Source organism: Agelaius tricolor, unplaced genomic scaffold (genome assembly GCF_023055355.1).
Source record: "Agelaius tricolor isolate 1412-34295 unplaced genomic scaffold, bAgeTri1.0.p SCAF_11, whole genome shotgun sequence".
NCBI lineage: Eukaryota > Metazoa > Chordata > Aves > Passeriformes > Icteridae > Agelaius > Agelaius tricolor.
In genome coordinates, this window is record NW_027269271.1 from 25,960,912 (window position 1) to 25,982,482 (window position 21,571).

Here is a 21,571-nt window from a genome sequence, read left to right on the forward strand (position 1 = left end):
GAACTCTTACATTTTTTAGGATTTAATGTTATCATCAGAAGTTTAGATCCCACTGGACTTTGGATGGCAACATTTATTATGGTTTCTTTTCATTGTTAGAGGCAAATGAGAAAGTGGGGCTTTTTCCTTTATGCATTAACTTATGTCAGAATGATGATTCTAAAAAGCCATTAGTGAGCAGGAAATGCAGAGTGATTAGAGTACAATACCTTAAAACTGACAGGATTCTGTTCCTGCTCCAACAAATGAGAAATGCTGGTAAGACTTCACAGTCACATCTGTCAAGAAACAGGACAGTCCAAATACAATGTCTGGGTGATGTCTCTTTGGTGCTTTTTGTAGTAGCACTTAAGAGTGCACTCACAGAGGCTTTCTGTGACAGAGGCCAAACATCTAGTGACCAAAACTGTACAGCATAAAGGTTTCATTTGCCAGTCTCATGCTGCAAATAACCAGGATTCAGGTGTACAGTCCAGCTTACCTTGCAAGGAGAAGATGGCAAACTGATTTATGCAATCCAACTACCACCACCACCAAGTCTTGCCCTCTGATGTGCAACAATAGTTAACATTTAAACAACAATCCTCAGTGCTTGGTCCCAGATCAGGGGACAGACAAAAGATTCACTGTAGTTACGTTGCTTACATCTTAAGGTAATTTATCCCTCAGTATATGTGGGAAAGCCAAGAATTAATTGGGTTCCAGTGCACACTGACTGGGTGATTACTCTGCACATGGGGATTTTGTTGGCTGGCAGGAACTTTTCTTCCACTGATGTGCTGCTACATAAAAAATATAAAGCCTGAGGGGTTATATGCAGTTGTTAAAAGGGGAAAACACAAAGATATATTCTAAAATAATGCTTTGCTACAATCTTGCCTTAAGTAGATTTGAAACAGCTTAGAACCCTACTCTCTTTTGCAGGGTCAGTGTCAGCAGGACTCAGGGTGCTGACAGAAATACCAAACTGCCAGCCTTGGCTGTAGATGGCTTGAGATAACTCAGTTTGTGCTGACATGTCTCTGATTCATGACCACTCTACAAAAAGAATAATTCATCTTATCAATAGGTTACCTTAATGAAAGCAACCTGGCCTTCCTGAAACACTTAGGTGTGCAAGAGAGACAGACTTCTCTACATACAAAGAAAATTCCAGGCAAAACGACCAAGGATTTCTTTGGTTGCAAAGATATTAAATTCCTACTCCTAGTTTTTACTAAAGTTGGCAGCTAAGTAAGGGGGAGACTGAGGAAAAGGCATCAGTAGATGACTGTCTCTTCCCAGATACTAGAGAATCCTCTCAGCCTTAAGATAACCAAAGGAAAATGGGCTGTATTAGCTCTGCTGTCCATAAATCTGTTTTTAGGTTAACCAGTGTATCTCCTCTACAGACACTACAGAATCCCTTGGTGTAAAAACGTCTGTGGGATGGGATGATACTGCACGAAATGTTTCTGTCTGCTGCCTCTGCCCATAGAAGAAATTAACTCCCTTTGCCCAGGGGACACTGCAGGGAAGGGAGCTGGGCAGGAACTGGGGGAGGAGGATTTGCCTGTGCACATGGGTTAAAAGACATTTAATGAATCACAGAAAATAATAGCTTTACACAGCAAAAGCATTCCCTCTCCCTGCTTCTCTCCCTCCGCTTTTCCACATAAATTATGTGAACATATCATCAAAACATGATGATTTTTATTTTCATAAATAGGGCCATATGTCAGTTAAAATAGAAAATGTGTGCTGAACTGTGATGTGGGTTACATGATACACTTTAATTGGATGTCACTTTAATGTAAACAGCTTTACATAAAACTCAGCCTAGAAGAAAACTTTTTTAAATTGTCAAATATTAGTTGCTAAACCAATGGGATGCTGCATGTGTCTTTTGCATTGTTTAGTCAATCAAAGGATACCAGGCACAAAGGCTGCATTCTGATCCCACTTGTACCAAAGCAGCCACAGAGACCTTGCTGTGGTACTTAGAACAGACAGCCAGGAACAAAATACTTTTTTTGCATACATTTTTGCCAAAATTTTCCATATAAGAGAATTATTTTTTTAATTGCAAATGTCATTTGTTCATCTTAACATTTAACAAGTGCAGTACACTTGTGATCAAGACTGTAGGCCAACATCCTTTTTTGCAGTGGGAACAATCTTACTCTGAAAAAAATCCCTAAAAATCCAAACCAAGTACTATATACACACTTACAGAGGCAAAACAGCCAACTTTCCCTCATCCAACACACAACTGCAGCTACCCACATGGAAACAACCTCCATAAACAACATCCTACCATAATAATGAACAGCTGAAAATGACAGGAATAAACAAAATTTTAAAATGCAGCTTTGGAATGCCGATAAAATATCAACCACTTATATTGGGGAACATTAACAAATCAGCATTTGCTAGCAGATCCCACAGGGTTACCACAGTCATTTTCTGTGTATAAACACAGGAAAAAGCAGTCATGTCTCACCTGCTGCTCTGTGGTAGATGCTGGCAGAGGCTCATTCCTTGATGCCACTGGCTCTGCTATCCCAGCAAAGCTCAAATGGGATTTTTTGAAAGACACCACCAAGTTCAGCTTCAAGAGACAACTGATTCTTACCACCTTGCAGCAAGAAACGCTCTTGAGTATCAGACATCCAGCTGGATAGCACTTGTGACCTCCTAGAAGTACTAATACATGTCAAACAGAACTGCTGGCATCAACACACTGTCACCATAAACCACTGCTGGGTTTATCAAATACCTTTGGTTTCTTGTAGCAATCCATCAGGCCTGCAGGCACACACTGCTGTGCAGACACTCTAATCTTCAATGTTATCCCTAACACTTAAGGCAGAATCCCACAGCATGGTTAGAAGCATTCCCTACAAGCCACCCCAAGAAAATGCATGGGCTGCTTTGTAGGAGAAGCACCAGCTGCTGTTGCTTTGCCTGCAGGTTCTCCAGTGAGTCACTGCACCTCAGAGCATGCAGGCGCCCACACGGTGCCACCTCAGACCTGGATTCTCCTAAACCAAAAGAAGATGCACAGTTCTCTCTGAGAACCATCTAACACATTCTGGAATTATTTCTAGACCACCAACAAAGCTGCTGGGGAAAAAGGGGAGCAGTGTTGTATTACAAAGCTTCTGCTCACAGTTCCTGTTACTGGTTATTGGACGTCATTACCGCTCTTGTAATGATGGCAGCATAAATCAGCAGGCAAAGGCTGAATAGAATGTTCTACCCTTGTCTCCCTGATGAAAATTCCTGTCCAAAGAAGGGATAAAATAATATATTTGTTTTAAAGAATCACTTTTTCCCCCGAGTTTATTTTGGTTTAATTTAGCAGAATGCATAAAAGAGGGATAAAAAAAAAAATTCATAAAGCCAAGAAAACCACAAAATCCCCTTAAAAAATGAGATTTATGTTCAAGTTTGAAATGGCATAAACAGACACTACAAAAATCATTCTCTGTTCCAATCAGAGTCATAAAAATCGTCTTAAAAATTATAAGGCTGTAAAAATTGAAGATGACTGGTTCTGCAGCTCAGTTGGCTTGTGCTAACTTAGTGTTTGGGACTCAAATGTGGGTGAAGTTGGCACTGTGGGTTCTTCCTGTACTGCCTGTCCCTTAGGCTGGCTCAGACAGGTCACAATGACTGCAAGAGGGAAGCAAGTCCATGTGGCTGCTCCCCCAAAGTGTGCAGCATTCAACCTGACCCCAAATGCAATGCCAGGGGACAGAAGGGATCACACAGCCACCTCCAAAGCAATGTGCCTCTTGCACTGGCTGGTGTCTAAAGAAACTTCTCATCACAGGAGGGGAGGGATACTGCTCCAAAGCATCATTTTGCACATGAATGTCTGCTGAGATGGAAATCATGTTTAACCATATACTGGGGAATGCAGGAATCTGTGATAATCTTATTTTTCTGGCTACACTGAACTGGGCATTATCTCAGCCCATAAACTACCAAAAAAAAAAAAAAAAAAAAAGGCTAAATTTTCATCATCAAGCTGCTGTAGCTGCAACAGCACAAACAGAAAAACACAAGCCAGAATGACTTTCATCCCCTGTGTGAGGAAGACTTTTGACCTGAGCAGGGCAATAACAGCCCTGCACCCCCAGAGAACACCAATTTTTCCCTGCAGCTGTGTCCAGCTATGTCCATGCAGCATTGCCCAGCTGCCCGGGCAGCTGCTCCATCTCCCATCTCCCACCCATAATTCAGATGGATGCTTTTAACAAACTCTTATTTACACCAGCAGAATATAAATCCCATGCATGGGGGTGGGCACTGCCCCAAGCAGAGTCTCACCAGGGATGGCTGCTGGACACAATATTTATCCCAGACACCCAGAGCCTGCAGCAGTCATCCCTACAGGGGTCTGTCCCAGCAGTGCTGCCAAGGCTCATAATGGGAGAGGCATTTGTCTTTGTCCCTCTGGCCCAGCCCTGCTATTCTTTTATGTACCTTTTCATCTAGGCAGCAGGATCCAGCATTCCAGTGTCAGGGAATCCCTCTCAGAATGAGGGTTATGCTCCAGTTGGGCAGGACTTCACAAGGACAGTGAATTCAGACACTGCAAAAATCATCTCTTTTCAATTATTTTGGAAGTATGGGAGAAAACAACACCTACTGGAGCTATGGAGACTCATCCCTTCCTCCAACATAACCTGCAGTGTACAGAGGAGAATGAGTCCATGAAGATGTGGCTGCAGGTCAATGATTGAACTCTGGCTTGGTTGTGTGTTCTGCACAGGTGGTGGGATTTGGCATGTGAAGCATGACCCTAATTCAGGGAATATACATCCCCTTCTTTTCTCAAGAACCAGGCTGGGGAAGGAGGTAGAGGCAGTTTGCACACACACACACACACACACACACATATATATATACACACATATATATATGTGTGTATGCTTACATATAGACACACATGCATGCACATGCATGTTTATGCTTTAAAATATGCCCAGAATAAAATACAGTTGTCTGAAAAAATTACTAATTTTTCTCTCCCTTATAGCAGCTGCCAATCCAGCACCAGGCATTCCCTCTTTCATATAGAATTCAGTAAACATATCAATCCAAATCCAAGAGCCATAGCCAAGGTATCAATAACAGTGACATATTATGAAACTTTCATTCCCTTTCCCCCTCCCCTTCTACCCCAGTAATAACTGTCAGGCGATCCTGGCAATTTCACAAGCATAGCAATGATTCAGCTGGCAGATTTCAGTGGATTATTGTGGCCAATTTGGAAAAACACTCTAATAAGCATTACTTTCCAGAAACCAATATAAATCTGGAAGAGGGGATTATTAAACCCAGGGAAACTATAACAAAAGACATTAATTGCATTTTTGGAAGGAGCTTTTGAATTAAATTATTACCTGCTAGTTTATAAGGAAAATATATAGATAAACCCCACTACCGTGACAAGAATTTATTTATTCTGGCCACATATACCATAGGAAATTTACATACCAACACTCTGCTCATTTATGGCATTATATAAGCATATGTATATTTTCAGACAATTAGGATTATGTTGTTTACTCTCACATCCACACATATGCACACAAGTGATGGTAAGTAAAGCAAAAGATCAAAGGTAGGAAGGATCACAATGAATTCCAAGCCATGTGTTTCTGTATTATTATACATTTTAAGCTTTCTAGACAGCCTTACAACAGAACAGAGCAGTTTCTTAAAACTACAGGATAAATTTCTTAACTTGGATAAATTTCTCTAACTTGCTGCTTACATCTGTTTTTTAAAAATCACCATCCAGCTCCAAAGTCTGTTGAAGTACATGAGGAGCTTTCTCTTGACACCAGTAAATGCTGGATCAGGCCACTAATACAGAAAGATTAATCACTGCCTCTAATGTCTGTGTTTTTGGGAATTGTGTGAGAAGAACGATGGAACAACCACAAGCCATTTTGGAAGTTCCAACACTAAATGACTAAAGGACTCATCCCACTGTTAAATAACAGTTTTGAAAACAAAATAATGTATTCTTACAATAATATGATGTAACCTCTGATTTTTTTATTTTCCCTTTGCAAGACCGTTAGCTTGTATACGTGTTCTTCACATTTCGTCTGTGTTCTCCTTTTATTTGTCTTTCCAAACATGGAATGAGTAATTCTGGAAGTAAAGGACACACTCTCTCCTTTGTCACTGAACTTTAATTCCTCAAAGGCAGCAAAAAGGTAGTGTGATGAGCAAATATTTGAATCACAAGGGCTCTATACAGCCACAAAAGACTGAAAATGGTCACAAAGACTGCATTTGTTTTGATAACTCAAAAAACCAAGAGCTAGGATCTGACACTCCATTATTATTAATTAATAGACCCAGAACAAACACAGGAAGCCAAGTTCCAAAACAAATACTGTGTAGGACACTGCTGCTCAAACCCAAAATACCAGCCAAGGAGGCAACAAGATCAGAAATATCCAAACAAAACACACTCAGGGCCTGTGGCTGAGCCACAGGACTCCCACACAGCTACCTTCTGCCTTGCTGAGGGGGAAACAGAGCCCCTGTCCTGAACCCAAACACGATCACCTCCCCTCCTTGCCAAACACCAGCTCTGTCTACCCCATCTCTGGCACTTCCAAGTCTTTAGGCTTCAATTAATATAAGTGCTCTTCACAGCTCCTTTTCTGTTCTCCACCAGATCCCTTCAGGGAGTGACCATTACAAAATCTGGGTGAAAAAAAGAGTATTAGAACTCTCTGCTGACCTCAGTAGTTGCCAAGGTCTCCCTGCAGGGCACTGGGGTCAGACAGCCCCCATGGATGCTCACTTTCCCACAGCATGTGCCTCCTTGCCAGCTTAAGGTGAGATCATCCAGAGGATACTGATGGGATACAAGTAAAACATGGGCCCTAGCACCACTATCAGTTTTATTAATTCCTGAATTAGCCAATACACTGTGCCAATATGTAATAAACCATCCTTTTCCCACTAATTCTTATTCTATTTTTTCATTTCTTGGCTGCCCTAAGACCAAAAATTAAAACAACTTCCATGTGATAAACTTAGAATTCTACATCCATCATGAAACAGATAGGGCTGGGTTTACAAAGGAAGAAAGGATAAAGGAGTTGCTCCTTTTCCTTTTAGCACTGTATATTGTTACATTCAGATAAGACATGCCCTCTCCTCTTGTCACTTCTCAATTCCCAAATGACCACCAGGCATGTGGTGTCTGCTGAATTTGAGGAACACTTGGCTTTCAGTGGGATATGACTGGCTGTAACAAAAGGCTCCAATGTCTTACACTGTTTTGCCTTAAACATTGCTCTAACATGCAATTACCATAGAATTCACTGAGAAAACAAAGTTCCTGGGTGATTCATGCTGCATATTTTCCCTAAACCTGAGCTAAAACCTTCAAAGCCTCCCAAAGTGAATCACCAGACTGAATCACCCTGTTTCCAAAAGCGTGGGGAGCAGCCCAGAGGTGCTGTACACGGGAGCTGTGGAAAGCACAGCACAGCCCAGGAGGGGGAATTCATCCCCCTCTGCAGCAGAGCCACTCAGGATCTTGGGAAGGGAGATTGGTTATTGAGCTCGTATCATTCCAGCCCTGGCTGTGCTCCTGCTTGTTTGTGGTCAATGGGAATTCTGCCCCTGCTTTCAGCACAGCTGAAATTTGCCTTTAGGAATTGGCAGAGGCCTGAAGTTTGCAGCTGGGAAAGCTCCACGCAGGTGCATGAAGGATGGAGATCCTGCTCTGCTTGGAGACCAAAGGTGGGGACACTGTGGGGAAGCAGAGGTGTCCCTCCCTCACCAGGTGCTCCAGAGTGGACAGGACAAAGCCAAGTGCAGGTGAGAGAACAGCTACAATTCCACCTGAGAGTGCAATGGCCACTCTGGCTGCACACCCAACAGCAGAGCTGACTTCTCATCAGCAAATTTTTCTACAGTTTTAGCAGAAGAATCAGCCCCTTTGCTCTCCGCTCTTCCCATCAACTTCTCCTTCCCTCACACAAGCACAATGACTTGATGGCCAAAATGACGCATCTATAATTTCTACAATAACATTATGAAACAGTTCTCAAAATTTATCAGAACCAGACTCAGGTCATGAATAAAGCCACTGTACACTGATAAATGTTGTAGAGAACTAGGAATGGGGGTTTAAAAGCTCAGTGTTCTTCATCCTTCATTATCTAAGTGAAAATTGGCTGCAATAAGTCCTAGAAATTCGACAGTCTAGATACTGTTGTTTACTCGTAACTTCTTTTAAGCTACATTTGCCAGCATTCCGTATTTACCATTTTCTTAAGTATACACCAGTGTCTTTGACTGCATGGAAGGACAGGGTTGAAACAAGGAAACATTTCCAGTGCAGCACTGCAACCAAAACCACTCAATTTAATATCCAGGTTTGACAGTCTAAGATGTTTTGTCTAAGGTGAGGTGGCTATTTTGCCCAGGTTTTTTTGGGGTTTTTTTTGTTGTTGCTTGAAATGGGTTCCTGGGAAAAGCACCACAGATTTAGAATGACACACTGCCATGTTTTTAAGGAAAATATGGTTTTGTTTAGGCTACAATTAGATGCTTTCACAATTTGTCTCTGGCAAACCGAGACTGAAAACTCCAGAGTCAATTTGTTTAGTGTGAACTGAAGTAACATCTATCTTAGTAAAGAAAACTTTACAACAAAAGAGCCTTCATCATAGTAAGACCTAAGAGCTTTCCCTCTAAAAATGCAGGGCTGCCATGCAATTCTTAACTCACACCAATTCACGAGGCTACGAGCCATGTATTGTCTGGAAGCCATGGGGGTAAATCAAATTATCATGAATGACACTAATGATCCCACACTTGCCTGAACATAATGCACCTTATACAGTCTTGCCTTTAGGGATTATTTTTTATATGTACAATTAGTACAAATGGCTTACTCTCCCTCTTTTGTTGACTGTACAAAGAAATGCACTCAGGTACAGAGTCTGCCTTTCCTGGGTTAATTATGGGAACCAAACCAGCCATGCCTAGCGTGTGAGAAGTCCCCAGGTAATACCTGGGAAAGCCTTGAGTGCAATAAATGGAGGAGCAGATCATAAAATGCATAAAATGACTACCCTCTACTGGATGGAGCCAGAGCAGCTGAGCTGTGACAGTGGATCCTCAAAGCCACGATTTAATACAACTCCTTTCACAGTGCCTGGGCTGGGTTTGGGTTTGCACAGCAGTGGATCTAAATGCAGTTGTCAAAAGGAATTCTTGGGCGAGCAGGGTATGCTGTCCTTGGGCAAAGCCAGCATTTCTGCTAAGCACACGTCAATTATAAGCACAACATAGAAAAAAAGTGAAGGTTTTATAATGAGAGAAGAGAACCATCACAGACTTTCAGAAATCCAAATGGTTTCTTTGCCTTGCACTTTTATTTCCCAGCAAAATCAGGCCAGATCCCAGCTGGTAAAAACTGGCAAATTTCCATTAGCCTGTGGGTCATTAACTCTGAAAAAAGGGCAGTTTCAAAACCAGTTTTGTGTATAGTGTTAGTTTCTGTCAGCGTTGCTATAAACAATCAAAATTGAAAGTCTCTGGTATGACTACGATACCCATTTATTTCTATGCCATTCAGAGATGTGTTCCAACCCTGATTTTCACAAAACAATTGACACGTATCAGAAGCTATATCTGACAAGCTGAAATATTCAACCCTAACTTCTAACCTTGCACCCTCCTGTCTACCTATAAAAATTTATGTCATGGTACCTACCATCACATAAATTCTCCATGGCAGTGCTTTAAGCTGCTAAAGGGAACAACTCATTCAAAATGGCTGGTGCAAACAAAGAGCAAAAAATACAGATTTAGCAGAGATGTCTGCAAAGGATCTGGCTTCTGTCCCTCTGCCCAGGTTTTGTTTGCCACCATCTGCCTGTGCTCCTGTACCTGTGCAGCTCCCACATGCCCAGGGCTCCCTTCCCCATCCGAACACAGACCCAGCCCCGGGGCTCTGGGACACCCACCACTGTACACCAAACAAGCTGGATCCAGCACCTGAGCTTCACTGCCTGAATTTTGAGTGAGTTGGACCAGGAAGCTGCAGGTGAAGCTGCTGCTGTGCCCAACAGTCTCTCTCTGCCCTGTTTCACAGCAGAAATAAAGCATCCATGTGTCATGGCACAGTGTTTCTGGCACAAAGATCCATGAGGTAGCTTTCACTGGAATCAACAGTGAGACTTTCCTTCATGGTGAGGAGAAGAAACTTTTTGTTCTATCAAGGTCAAACCTGGTAAAGGCAAAGCAAAACAAAAGGTACCTTTCTTGGCAAATGGACTCTCTAGCCAGTCATCCCCCACTTCACACCTGCCACTGTGAAATGCAAGCACATTTCTGTTTGTGAGAAGGTCTGAGAGTCTGGCCTGGGAGGACAGTGGGGTCCCCAACTGCAGGGATGCTGAGCACCAGGTGCTTTGCATGGGGACCATCCTCAGCTACCTCATAGCAACATCAGCAGGACAAAAATACACAAATAATACATTCAGAGTGCAGGCATCTGAAGGCTTAAACTGCATCCCTGTGCCTGCTAATGCACTTCCTTCTCTTACACCTAGTAATGCAATAATCTGTGTTCAGAGAGTGGCAGAAATGTGATGTAATTTTGCTTTCAAAATTATTCCCTGCAATTTATTTTCCAATTTTGTAAGACAGCTTATGTTACTCATACAGTTGGGCATCTTCTATTTCCACTACGAAATTATTCCACTCTAAAAGAGACCTCCTCTTTGGGAAACCTTCAGTGAAAAATTAAATTCTCCTTTGCCTGATTTTGCCCAATCACCCCTACTTGTTTTCTATTCTTTCCTAAACAATCCCTCCCTTTTCTTTTCTCCCCACCCCAGCCTCAGTTTAATTCCTTTCATCTTTCCTTAAAAAACAGTCTCTCTGTCCCCTTAATCATTTTTTAATTTCCCATCCTTTAGGCAAGTGCCAAAGATGTTAAAATGAAAAATGGATGCTTGCCATAAAGGAACAGAACTCCTGTAACTCCAAAACAGTTGAAATCATGAGAACTTGCAGGCCATTACCCCATTATGCGAATGGTATTTTTACAGCACTAGAAATGAAGTAATGCAGTTACAAGTATTCGTGTTTTAAATGTGCTGTCATTCTAGTGGCCTGGCTACAAGTTGCCTGAGAGGTACTGAGAAAGGCTGGGGGTATCAGTCCCCTGAGAAGACCCAAGCTTCAAAAAGGTTCCTTGCATTCTGATTCATTTAACTTTACTCAGTGTTAAAAAAGCCTTTCCTTTACAAAGTCCTAAATTTGCTTCTTTTCACTATCCATCTGTGAGGAGGGATGATGCAGAATCCCTCACCCAGCCTTTTCCCATCATGTTCACTGTTACCTCCAATACCTCTCCCTCCAAATTCAGCCAAGTCTCTTCACACCTGAAAGTATTCCTGAATGCCTCCTTTCAAAACCTGAACAGAAATGATCAGTGATTAACTGAGACAACTTTATCACTTCAGCTCAGAAGCAAGGTGTATGCAAGAGGAGGTTTGCCAATCTGAAATGTAAAACACGTTATTTATAACCTACCTGGCTAAAAGAATTACTCTGACTAAGCTGGTGTGCCCTGTTCATCTGATGCATGTCTGGTTCCTGGGTGTTGTCAGCTTTTCACTCCTTGGCCTTGAAGACAAAGCATGACCTAAAAATGTTCAGTTGGACCAGAGTACTGTAAACAGGGAACTCTGAGATCACCACGACCATGCAATTAAAAATGTCATTACATCTGAGGATATGCAGGAAGATAAAACCCTGCAAGTAATTGTGATACTTAAAAGTATTTTCACACAATCTGCTTTTTTTTCCTAATCTCCCATGTCTTTTCTGAGGGGACAGTTTATTACATGGAGGCAAGTGGGCAACACATCAAGCAACAGATGTGGTTTTGTTGAGAGCACCCCACACAGTCACGTCTACTGCTGTTTTTTGAGTGCAAGCAAGTACCACAAGGTATCTATCTCTTGCCAGATCCCTTCTCCCTGCAGTATTTGAATAGGGTTTTCAGGCATCATGACTTGCACCATTCCAGGAACATCCCCCTGGGCCTTGTTTTATGTAGAGACAGTTTGCTCGAGGCCCGCAGGGAACCAGGTTGAGACTGTGTCTTTGCAAGGAAAGCAGGGTAATTCCTACAGCTGGTGGCTCCTGAGCACAGGCAGACAAACGCAGCCGTACCCAATCTGAAACCAAGGGGAAAAAGAGCAGGATTTGTTTCACATGACTGAAAGGTCCTGACTTACAAGCCACAATGTTGACAATACACCTTTCCTGAAAGCAGGGACAGAGAGGCACTCTCTGGGTGTACTGAAGGATTATTGTAAGGTGGTGCCTGGGCTCAGTGACCCAGATGGCCCCGCCAGTTCTGCCTTGTGCTTTCCTTTTTGTAATACTGCATCTTCCTCACTCTCTCGCTGAAGCAGGGTGCAATCATATCAACATGGATAGAGCAGATTAGTTTTACAAGGTTCCCACCAGTCTGACATCCATCAGCTTTCTAATCTCGTGGTAACACAATCCCCTTTACAAGCAGGCGCTCGCGCTCTCAGGCCGAGGGCTGCAGGTTAAACTGATACCCAGGTCCTGCATTCCACCAGCTGCTGATTGACTGACCCTGTTCCTGACATTCCCAGGGCCTGGCAGCCCTCCATGCAAGGGTTAAAGGGAAGTTGTAAGCAACGGTTCTAAACCACTTGGAAGAATCTCCTTGAATCAAAACCATTTCATAAAAGGCTCTCTGCCAGGCAATAAAATATTTTTTGATGGACTCTTATTTTATCATTACCCATGTAAGAAAAATGTATTGCAAGAATCCCAACACAATTCAGGGAAGTAATCATTTGCAGATTTAGTAGGCATTCTCAATTGGCAAAAATGAAAGATTTATTGTAGGCATGATGAAACAAAGAGCAGTTGTGCAAACTTTACTGAGCTGGATTATGAGAACATGCTTTTTCCATTTCCCACTTTTAAATGCCTTGGATGCAGTTTCAAAAGACAGATCAAGATCAATTATTTAACACTGCAGCTCCACTGTACCTGAGCAGAGGATCTCTTCACACATATGTTATCTGTACACAACAATAAAAGAAGGAGATGGAGGGAAGACACTGATATAGACAGCTACAGCAGACTTTGAAATAAAACTCCTATTGTTCCTTGACTCCACAATCAACCAGGGATGTAAATAGAAAAGTCAGGCACTGACAAATGTCTGTGATTAAATGCACAGCTATTTGAAATGCAGCCATTTCTGATTTACCCAAATACAGAAAATACAGGTGTAAGACAGAACACAGAGCACTGAATTTTCTACAATGGTGACATTTTCTTTGAAAGCCACAGTACAGCTGAATAAAATCACTGTCTTGCACACCTCTACTCATGAGAATAATGTTCTGAAGTAGAAGGGTCTTTCTGGTCAGCAACGGTGCACAGTCTTACACCAACTTTACAAAATACATGAAAGAGAATATACTCTGGGAAGGAGGATGTCTTTTCCTTGCCTTTTCCACCAGACATTTCATGTGTTCTTTACAATGACACCAGTTTAAACAGGGAGAGAAAGCAGCAGAGTAATTTGTCTTAATTCAACTGTATCCAGAACTTGGGCACAGGAGTTTTCATCACACAGGAAACGCTGCTGGCAGGCAAAAGCTTGAAAGAGCTTTGAGATTCTCAGCAGAAGGAATAATTAGAGATGCAAAATAGCATTATGGGCACATTAAGTTATTGGCCTCAGTACCTCACAGTGATTATTCACCCTCACTGTGCTCCAAAGAAATTTATTTCATTGTACTTGTAAGGAAAAGGAGATCCAAGGTGACAATATCCCACGGCATTTCAGTAACTCCATTCCTGGTCTGAGAGGAAGAGGAACTCAACTGCAGAGGTGCAGAGCAGGGCACCTCCAAAACAAACCTACCCAAAACCAGACCTGCTTTTGGAAATAGCTCAGAGTGAGCTGTCAGATGCCAGCAGGTCACATTTTGATATACTTAGCCTAACCAGCACATTGTTTTTTTACCAGGCCCACTGGACTACTTGCTAAATGAGCCAGTGAAGGTTTCAGAATCTGACCCTGCACTGTGCAATGATGGCTTTTCATTTCTCATCTGATATTAAAGGCCAACTGCTGCTGGTTTGCCCCAAAGTAACAAACAAATGCATCACATTGAGAACTGAGATAAAACTGCATAAATGACTGTAAAAAGTTTTTAATGTGCACTAAATTCCTCTTTCTCCCCCGAGACTACACTATACAGCCTCTCTGTTGCCTACAAATGCAGATTAACATTTTTATTAAATGACATAGGTTTCACTAATAACGAGTATTAAAACGTATTGGCCTAATAAGAAATATTATTAAGTATATCGTTGGCACGGGTTTTAAACAATATTTAATTTTATGGCTTTTTAATTTGACCAAGCCTTCTGCCAGGTGATACAAACTATTTTTCCTTCTTGAGGTTAATCACTGTTCAGAGAGGCTAAATCACTGAGAGTTCTGAACAATTCCTACCACTTTTAATAATCCCCACAGAACACATACAAAGGAATAAAATAAAGCCAAGCACTTAACCTCAAGAACACAAGCACAAATACTTGCTTAAAATTTTAGAACTTACAAGTTCTGCACCAAGCATCCAAGTTGTCCACCAAATGACAGGATTAATAATATTCCGATGCAAGGGTTTTTTTATAAATTAAATTTCAAGGGGTAAAAAGAAAATTCCTCTCTCGTTGCTTGTATATATTATTCAAATTACTGAATGCACCCTGCTTTCCCAGATCTTCTGGAGACAACTCACCCTCCCAAAATGATGCTGGATCCTGCAGAATTATGGTTTTAGGACACAACTGCTGGACACATCTTTGAGGTACTCTTGAGATGTATTAAGGTATTCCTACAGCAAACAGCTATTTCACAATTACATTTCCTGCTCTGTAAAACTTATAACTAGAGTGGAGAATGCATCTGACTAGTTGAGGGTGTATCACTTATCTTTACTACTGAGCAGATTTAAACAGTGAAACCCATGGATGATTCACTCCAAGGCAGGGGAGACAGTCAGAAAGAAACCTTGTCACACTTTTGCTGCATGGAAAATGGTGAGCTACAGAAATCTTGAAGAGTTATTGCAAATGTAGTGCTTAGAGGCTGGAAAGCCTTTCTCCCTTTTTGCTCCTCAGATGTGATTATTTGATAAAATCCATTGATCTGCATGGCAAAGAAAGTGATCTTGTGGTGCAGCTGGAATGAATTGGGAGTTAGGAGGCTGCTTGCAAGACATCTTCAAAAGGTGATGCCTCATGAGAGGTTTATGGGTCTGTGCTGAGACTGGGGTTTGAATAAATATTCATGCAAAACCAGGCCACAGCAGAGCTGGAAATAATTGTGAGTGTCTTAATATGAGAAGAATCACTACTTGCTGAGTCTTATGGGACAAGAGGATAAAGATAAAAACATGGTATCGAGATGTATGTTTTTTGTATGCAAACTGGGCAAAGAAAAGGGAAGGGAGCCTAGAAGAAATCTTCCAAAAAAGACCTGGGAGACACAGGGAGACAGCCTAGAAGTCTGTCTGGCAGCCAGACATGGCAGGTCACAACTAATAAATTTCACTTTTCTAAGCTGGGCGTACTTCAGCCCATATTATTTGACAAAGAACATGAATGACTTTGCTTGGTGTGGAGGAGTCCTGCCCATCCTGTGTGCCACGAGGGTGCCAGCAGCACAGTCCCTGGGGAGAACCACTTTTAGTACAAAACTGTTCCCTACTTGAGATGCTCTCTTTCAATCAGAGCACTGTCAGGTATTTGTCAAAAGCTCAGTGTTTAGCATTCTGACGAGTATTTGTGGCTTTGCAGGCAAATGGATCATTTTCCTTGTACTCAAATCAGGTCACAGTTGGAAATGTGGTGAAAAATATGTGTTTCAGTAGCCAAATCAGAACACTGAAGAATGAAGAAAAGATAAATCAGTCCAGGATGAGCTGAAATATAATTGTTTGGGGGACTCTACTAACAAAACAAAAACACTGAATAAATCAAATGGGAAAAGCTTTTAAACAACAACAAAAAGAAGCGTCTTTGTTTAAACCTTATTCATACTGAAACAGGAAGTAAAAAATGATGGGTTGAAATACTGAAACATTTCCAAAATAACACATTGTCTATAAAATGTCAATAGTAACAAAATCCTCTAGCCCTGTTCACTGTCCCCCATCACTTCTTTTCCAAAATGAAGGTGACCTGGATTCACTAATGTTTTCTTCTCAAAGCTCTACTGTGATCCTACTGCTGGTTTGAAAAAACTGGTGGAATACCTAATAAAATTTCTATCATGGAGGATGGAAATGAATATCCATGCTTTTGTCACAAAGCTATCTGTTCCCTAAACCACTATCTGCCTATCACCTTACCTTCAGCAGATACCAAGTATTGTTAGTGGAAATTATCCAACACTGTGAGAACCATAATAGTGGCAATTAATTACTATATCCTATGGCAGGGAGTTTCACGGGGGGAGTGCCCCCTGTGTTGTGGTGATAGTACTTCTAATACCCCACTTTGTTTCTTATTTAAAACACTAAACAGCAATATCTACACACAGTCACCAGATCTGCAAAATATATCAGGAAATCTTCAGGATTAGTATGTTTTAAACAGGTCCCAAATTACTTAATTATTTATCAGGTCAAATGAAATTAAACCTTGTGGAATTAAACATTCTTGTAGGCTATAAAAAGTCTGTATCTAAAAGCCTCCTCCATGGAAGTTTCATGCTATACCTCTAACTACCATATTCCATTTCTCAGATCTCTTCAGCATCCTGTATAACATTTTTAAGGCAGACAAGTGAACTTGAAAGCCATTCTGGATTCTGGCAGCAACACTTGGAATTTACTTCATTTTAATTTATTTAGATTTACGCAAAAAGAACCCTGGCAGTATGTCAGCCAGACCTAACCCATATCAGACTGCTGGAAAGCAAGAGAAAAGGCAGCCAGTCCAGCTTGCTCAGAGCACAATCCCACCAGGTCCAGCATCCTGTATCACTTTTGTATCAGCCTGATAAAGGACATGCACATCATAGAAGCCCAACAATCCCAGGACCAAACTGGGAGGCTGATGATCTTTCAGGAAAACCCTGGCAGCTCCCCCTCTGCAGCCCAGCTCAAGGCAAGGTCCCAAGGGCAGTGCAGGGCCATTGCACCATAGTCATTTGCAATTCTGTCCTGCTGCACTGGAACACAGGACAATCCCACTCACAATGGAATCTGGGCCCAGTAATTTCTGCTGCTTTTGCTCTGCAAGATCTGCTAGTGTGGAGCTTTCCTGTGGACAGACACCAGTTCAAATTCACCAGCTGGTTGGGCATGAGCTGAGAGAGAGCCAAGCCTAAAGCTTGTTGTTGGCCTGCCCTCCAGTGCTGGGACACGCTTAAACCCATTTGTACTGCCCTGGAATCTGCAGTGGGCTTTGTAAACAAACAAACATTGTGTTTCCACAAAACCACTGAATTGCTGTCTACTCCTCTAATCAGAGTGTTTTGAATGCTGACGTTCCTTGACAGTATCGGGAAATGCCATCAGAGACCTAATAAAAAGAGAGATCTCTGCTGAGGCAGCTTTGATAGAATGGATGTTTCCTACTACTGACTTCAAAGGAAAGAAAGTGAGCCCAGTATTATTGTTGTTCTTTTAAAGCACTCCTTTGGCATCAGTGCATGACACCCTCCACTCCAAAAGCTGAAAACACTTTCCAGACTTCCACAACATTCCCTCGAGTCAGGCATGGAAACTCATTGTTTAGGTGAAGTAACTCACAAGTGGATAAGCTGCTGCATGCAGACCCATTTTCCCCACAGATGCAGGGCTGTCCCTGAGACTCCTCTGTAGCTGTAGCCCTGTAGAGATCTCATTTCCCACCCTGCATTGCTGGACACACGCTCCCCATGGACTGCAGACGGCATCAGACTCGCCATCTACTGAGAACAGAGATGCCACGCTGGTTTCCTCAGAAACAGAAGCAATAATACTAATCTGCTCCACAGGCATTCATTCTCCTGTATTCCCAATAACCAGGTCACTGCCCATGAAGTGTTACAGATGCAGCCAAGCCTTCTGATGAAAGCTCTCACACACTCACATCATGTCAAACCAACTGCGTCAGAGACGTGCAGCGAAAAATTAACAGGAAGTTCAGCCAGAGCGCAATCTTTTGTGCAATCTGTACAAAAATCTGTTTCACCAGTAAATTACAAATTGTTAGTTTGTGTGAAATGGTGATTGGAACACAAGATCTGCCCTGGAATGCTGGAATTGCCTAAAGACGCCCTGAGGCAAGTTACTTATCTTCTCTGTCTCAATTTCCCCATGTTTAATGCAGTACCTATGGTGTCTCAGCCTTAGGGATTCAAAAGAACTGACTACAAACAGCACAGGTGCTGAATTTCACTGTGTACAATACAGCACCCAAATCATTCCATCCAGATTCCTCCCAAACTGAGTAAGTTGAATATATACATGAAAAAAGGTTCTGCTTCAAAGTCTTGACTCTCTAGGCAAACACAGAGAAACAGGTCTAGAACACACAGGAGACATTTGTTTCTTTGAAATACAAAAACTAAAGATATTAACCATAAATATTATCCCTGTCCAGCTCCTTTCATGGATGTTACATATATTATGATAGCAAATTTCTATGAACACTAATTACACCTGTAGAAATTACATGAAGATAAATCATTTACCTTGATCCTGTCTGGAGAGGCCCCTGAGCACACATGAATGCAGTGATGGGAACATATTTTCTACTCATTATAAAGCCACAAGAGTACAAGAGGGTAAACTAATAAGCCAACTACAGATTTGTCCAAATCAAACAATTCTAGACAAGTAAATGAGCAGCTCTGTTTTTACATTTGCAAGTAGAGGCTTAAACCAAGGATGCAATATCTGGAGATCAGCATGCTTCTACTCACCAAAGTATTCGAAGAACTGAAAGGCAGCAAAAGATGCAGCTATGAGAAACTTTTTCTCTTCCTTTTTTTAAAATAAAAACCATTTAAGCTTGCTAATTTTTGCTGTCTCAGACAATCAAAATTCCAATTGTCTGGGACATCAAATCTAAAAAAGCATGAAATTAATCTTCAGAAGTTAAAGTCTTAAAGGCATTGCATCATTATTTTTGTTGGATATATTTTTGATTATAATGCAGATGAACCCCAAATTTAATAAAACTAAAATAACATGAATTAAGTATGAAACATAACAGGATATTGCAAAGAGATTAGGTAGTTTCCTTTAGACTACTTGCAGAGCCCAAGGAAAAACCAAACTGAAGGACACAATGACGAGAAGGCACCACTTAATTAGAATATTTAACAGAATATGAAAACAGAATACTCATAGTACCAGCTCTGGCAATGGAACACAGTGAGCAGAATATGGGCCCAAAACATCAGCAGTGCTCCACAGCAGATCCTGTTTTGCCTGTCGCCTGTCTGTAGTAAAGAAAGAAGCAGGCTCGCTAAATTCAAACCAGCTGCAACAATGAGAGTGTTACAGTTGGACTGAAGGAAGCTTACCTCATGAAAGTATTGTGGAAACTGCTGTTGGAAAGATAATAAAAGGATTAACTGCAGTTTTAGTGAACCATTTACTTTTCAATCAAAATGTCTCATGTATTTCCTGTTCTCAAGTAGCTTGAATTCCAAAATTCCTTTGTCTATTACAGTACATAGTAGCAAAGCCTGTCATAAGAAATTAATAATTTTACATGGAAAAGTACTTTTATGTATGAGGGCGGGGTGCTGTTCACTGTTAGCTTCTCCTGAACAGTTCAATACCTAGTCAGGCAGTAATCTCACAGGCAAGAGAGAAATCAAGGGCTTAAAAAGAAAGTACAATGGGTAATTGTGAACAGCAAAAGAAAATCTCCACTACAAATGCAAGATACACAAAGATACTCTATCAGACCGACACCAAAAACAAAACAAAATCTCAGACTTCTATAGACAGAGAATGAATTGCCTTCTTAATTTGCAGCACAATTATTGCCACACCAAAAGAAAAGCCATCATTTAAAATGATGTGACATCACTGCACAACACAACACTGCACACCAACCCCTGTTTCACGTGGAATGGAATTCACTGGGCAAATAATCCCCACTTGATATTAATAACTTCAAGGAGCTGTGCTGCAGCTTTGGATCCTGCCTCCACTAGATCAAGCTCTTTTCAGGGTAGAAAAACTAAATTTGCAAAGAAGAGATGGTTTCTGTGTATTCTCTTGGATCCACTTCCCTCCCTGCAGCATTCCAGACTGCAAGGTTTAACACACAATACCTCTGCTGACAGTGGATGGCTCTTCCTGTGGGAAGAGAAGAGTTAACTCCAAGTTGAGCAATATGGAGCTCCCAGTCCTGATTGGGCTGCTCCATGTATGGGAACAACTACAATATCTGCTCCAGTAAAAGAGATCTTTTCTATGCTTACATGCCAAGGCTATATAAATATGACATAAAGGCTGTCTGCAATATCAGATGCAGAGGTCTTTCCAACCTATTCACAAAACCTTGATGTGTTATCAAGAGCTGGCACTTTACTGCAGATGAAATTAATTGAAAGTAGGACATTTTTACCATTTACTAAGATATTTCAGCATTTCTCTGGTTTACCAAGTTTTCTGTAGGAATGGGAATGTAACATTAGAAATCTGCCATACAATACCTTTTAAATATGCATTTTTCAGGAAAAGAGACAAGTTCCCTTATCCACAGAGTCTACTGATCTTTCAGTACCACAGGAAACTAATCAGGGCTTCATGTTCTAAGTATGCTTTCAATTTACTTACCTACGCTTTTGTTTGGAAAGAAGCAAACTTGCATTATCCTTTGATAATTGATAAATAAAAGAGATCTATTCAGGGGAAGTTAAACTCTTTTGTAAATCTAGGAAATGTCATTGAGCTACTTCTGGAATAGAACCACTCAGTTCTTGCTTTCAAAGCAAAAAGAAACACATAAGTCTTAGAGTGTTTCCATTTTATCTTGGACAATTTGATGGTATTCTCTAAGTATGTGCACTGTTTCCAGTATTATCTGAGGAAAAACCCACTAAACTGTGCAGACATTAAGATAATGTTTTTCATTTATCCAATGGAAGTAAAAAGATAATCAGGGCAATCAGAGAAAACTTCTCTCTGCAACACATTTTGAATACTCCTGTTTTCTTCCTTTTCTCTTCCATAACCATAGCAGGCCTGCAAGTTTTTTCTACATTCTTTCCTATTCCTCCATACAAAGCTACAGCTTACCATGGAAAAGTCTGTCATCATCTAACATCCTTACAAGCATTTTCCATTGCATCAAAACAATAAAATAGACATATAGCTGAAAATTCTGCCTATCAGGAACCCCAACCTGCTGCCATAACCATTCCCTTTGTCTGCACTTTTTTGCGCGTGTGCACGCGTGCACACGCGTGTGGGTGTTACAAGTGAGACTTTCC

At 41.3% G+C, this 21,571-nt stretch overlaps 1 protein-coding gene across 1 annotated transcript in view; it reads right to left on the reverse strand.

The window, feature by feature from the left end:
• The window catches only part of GLIS1 (GLIS family zinc finger 1), a 179,995-nt gene that overhangs the window by 68,420 nt on the left and 90,004 nt on the right, over positions 1-21,571 (reverse strand).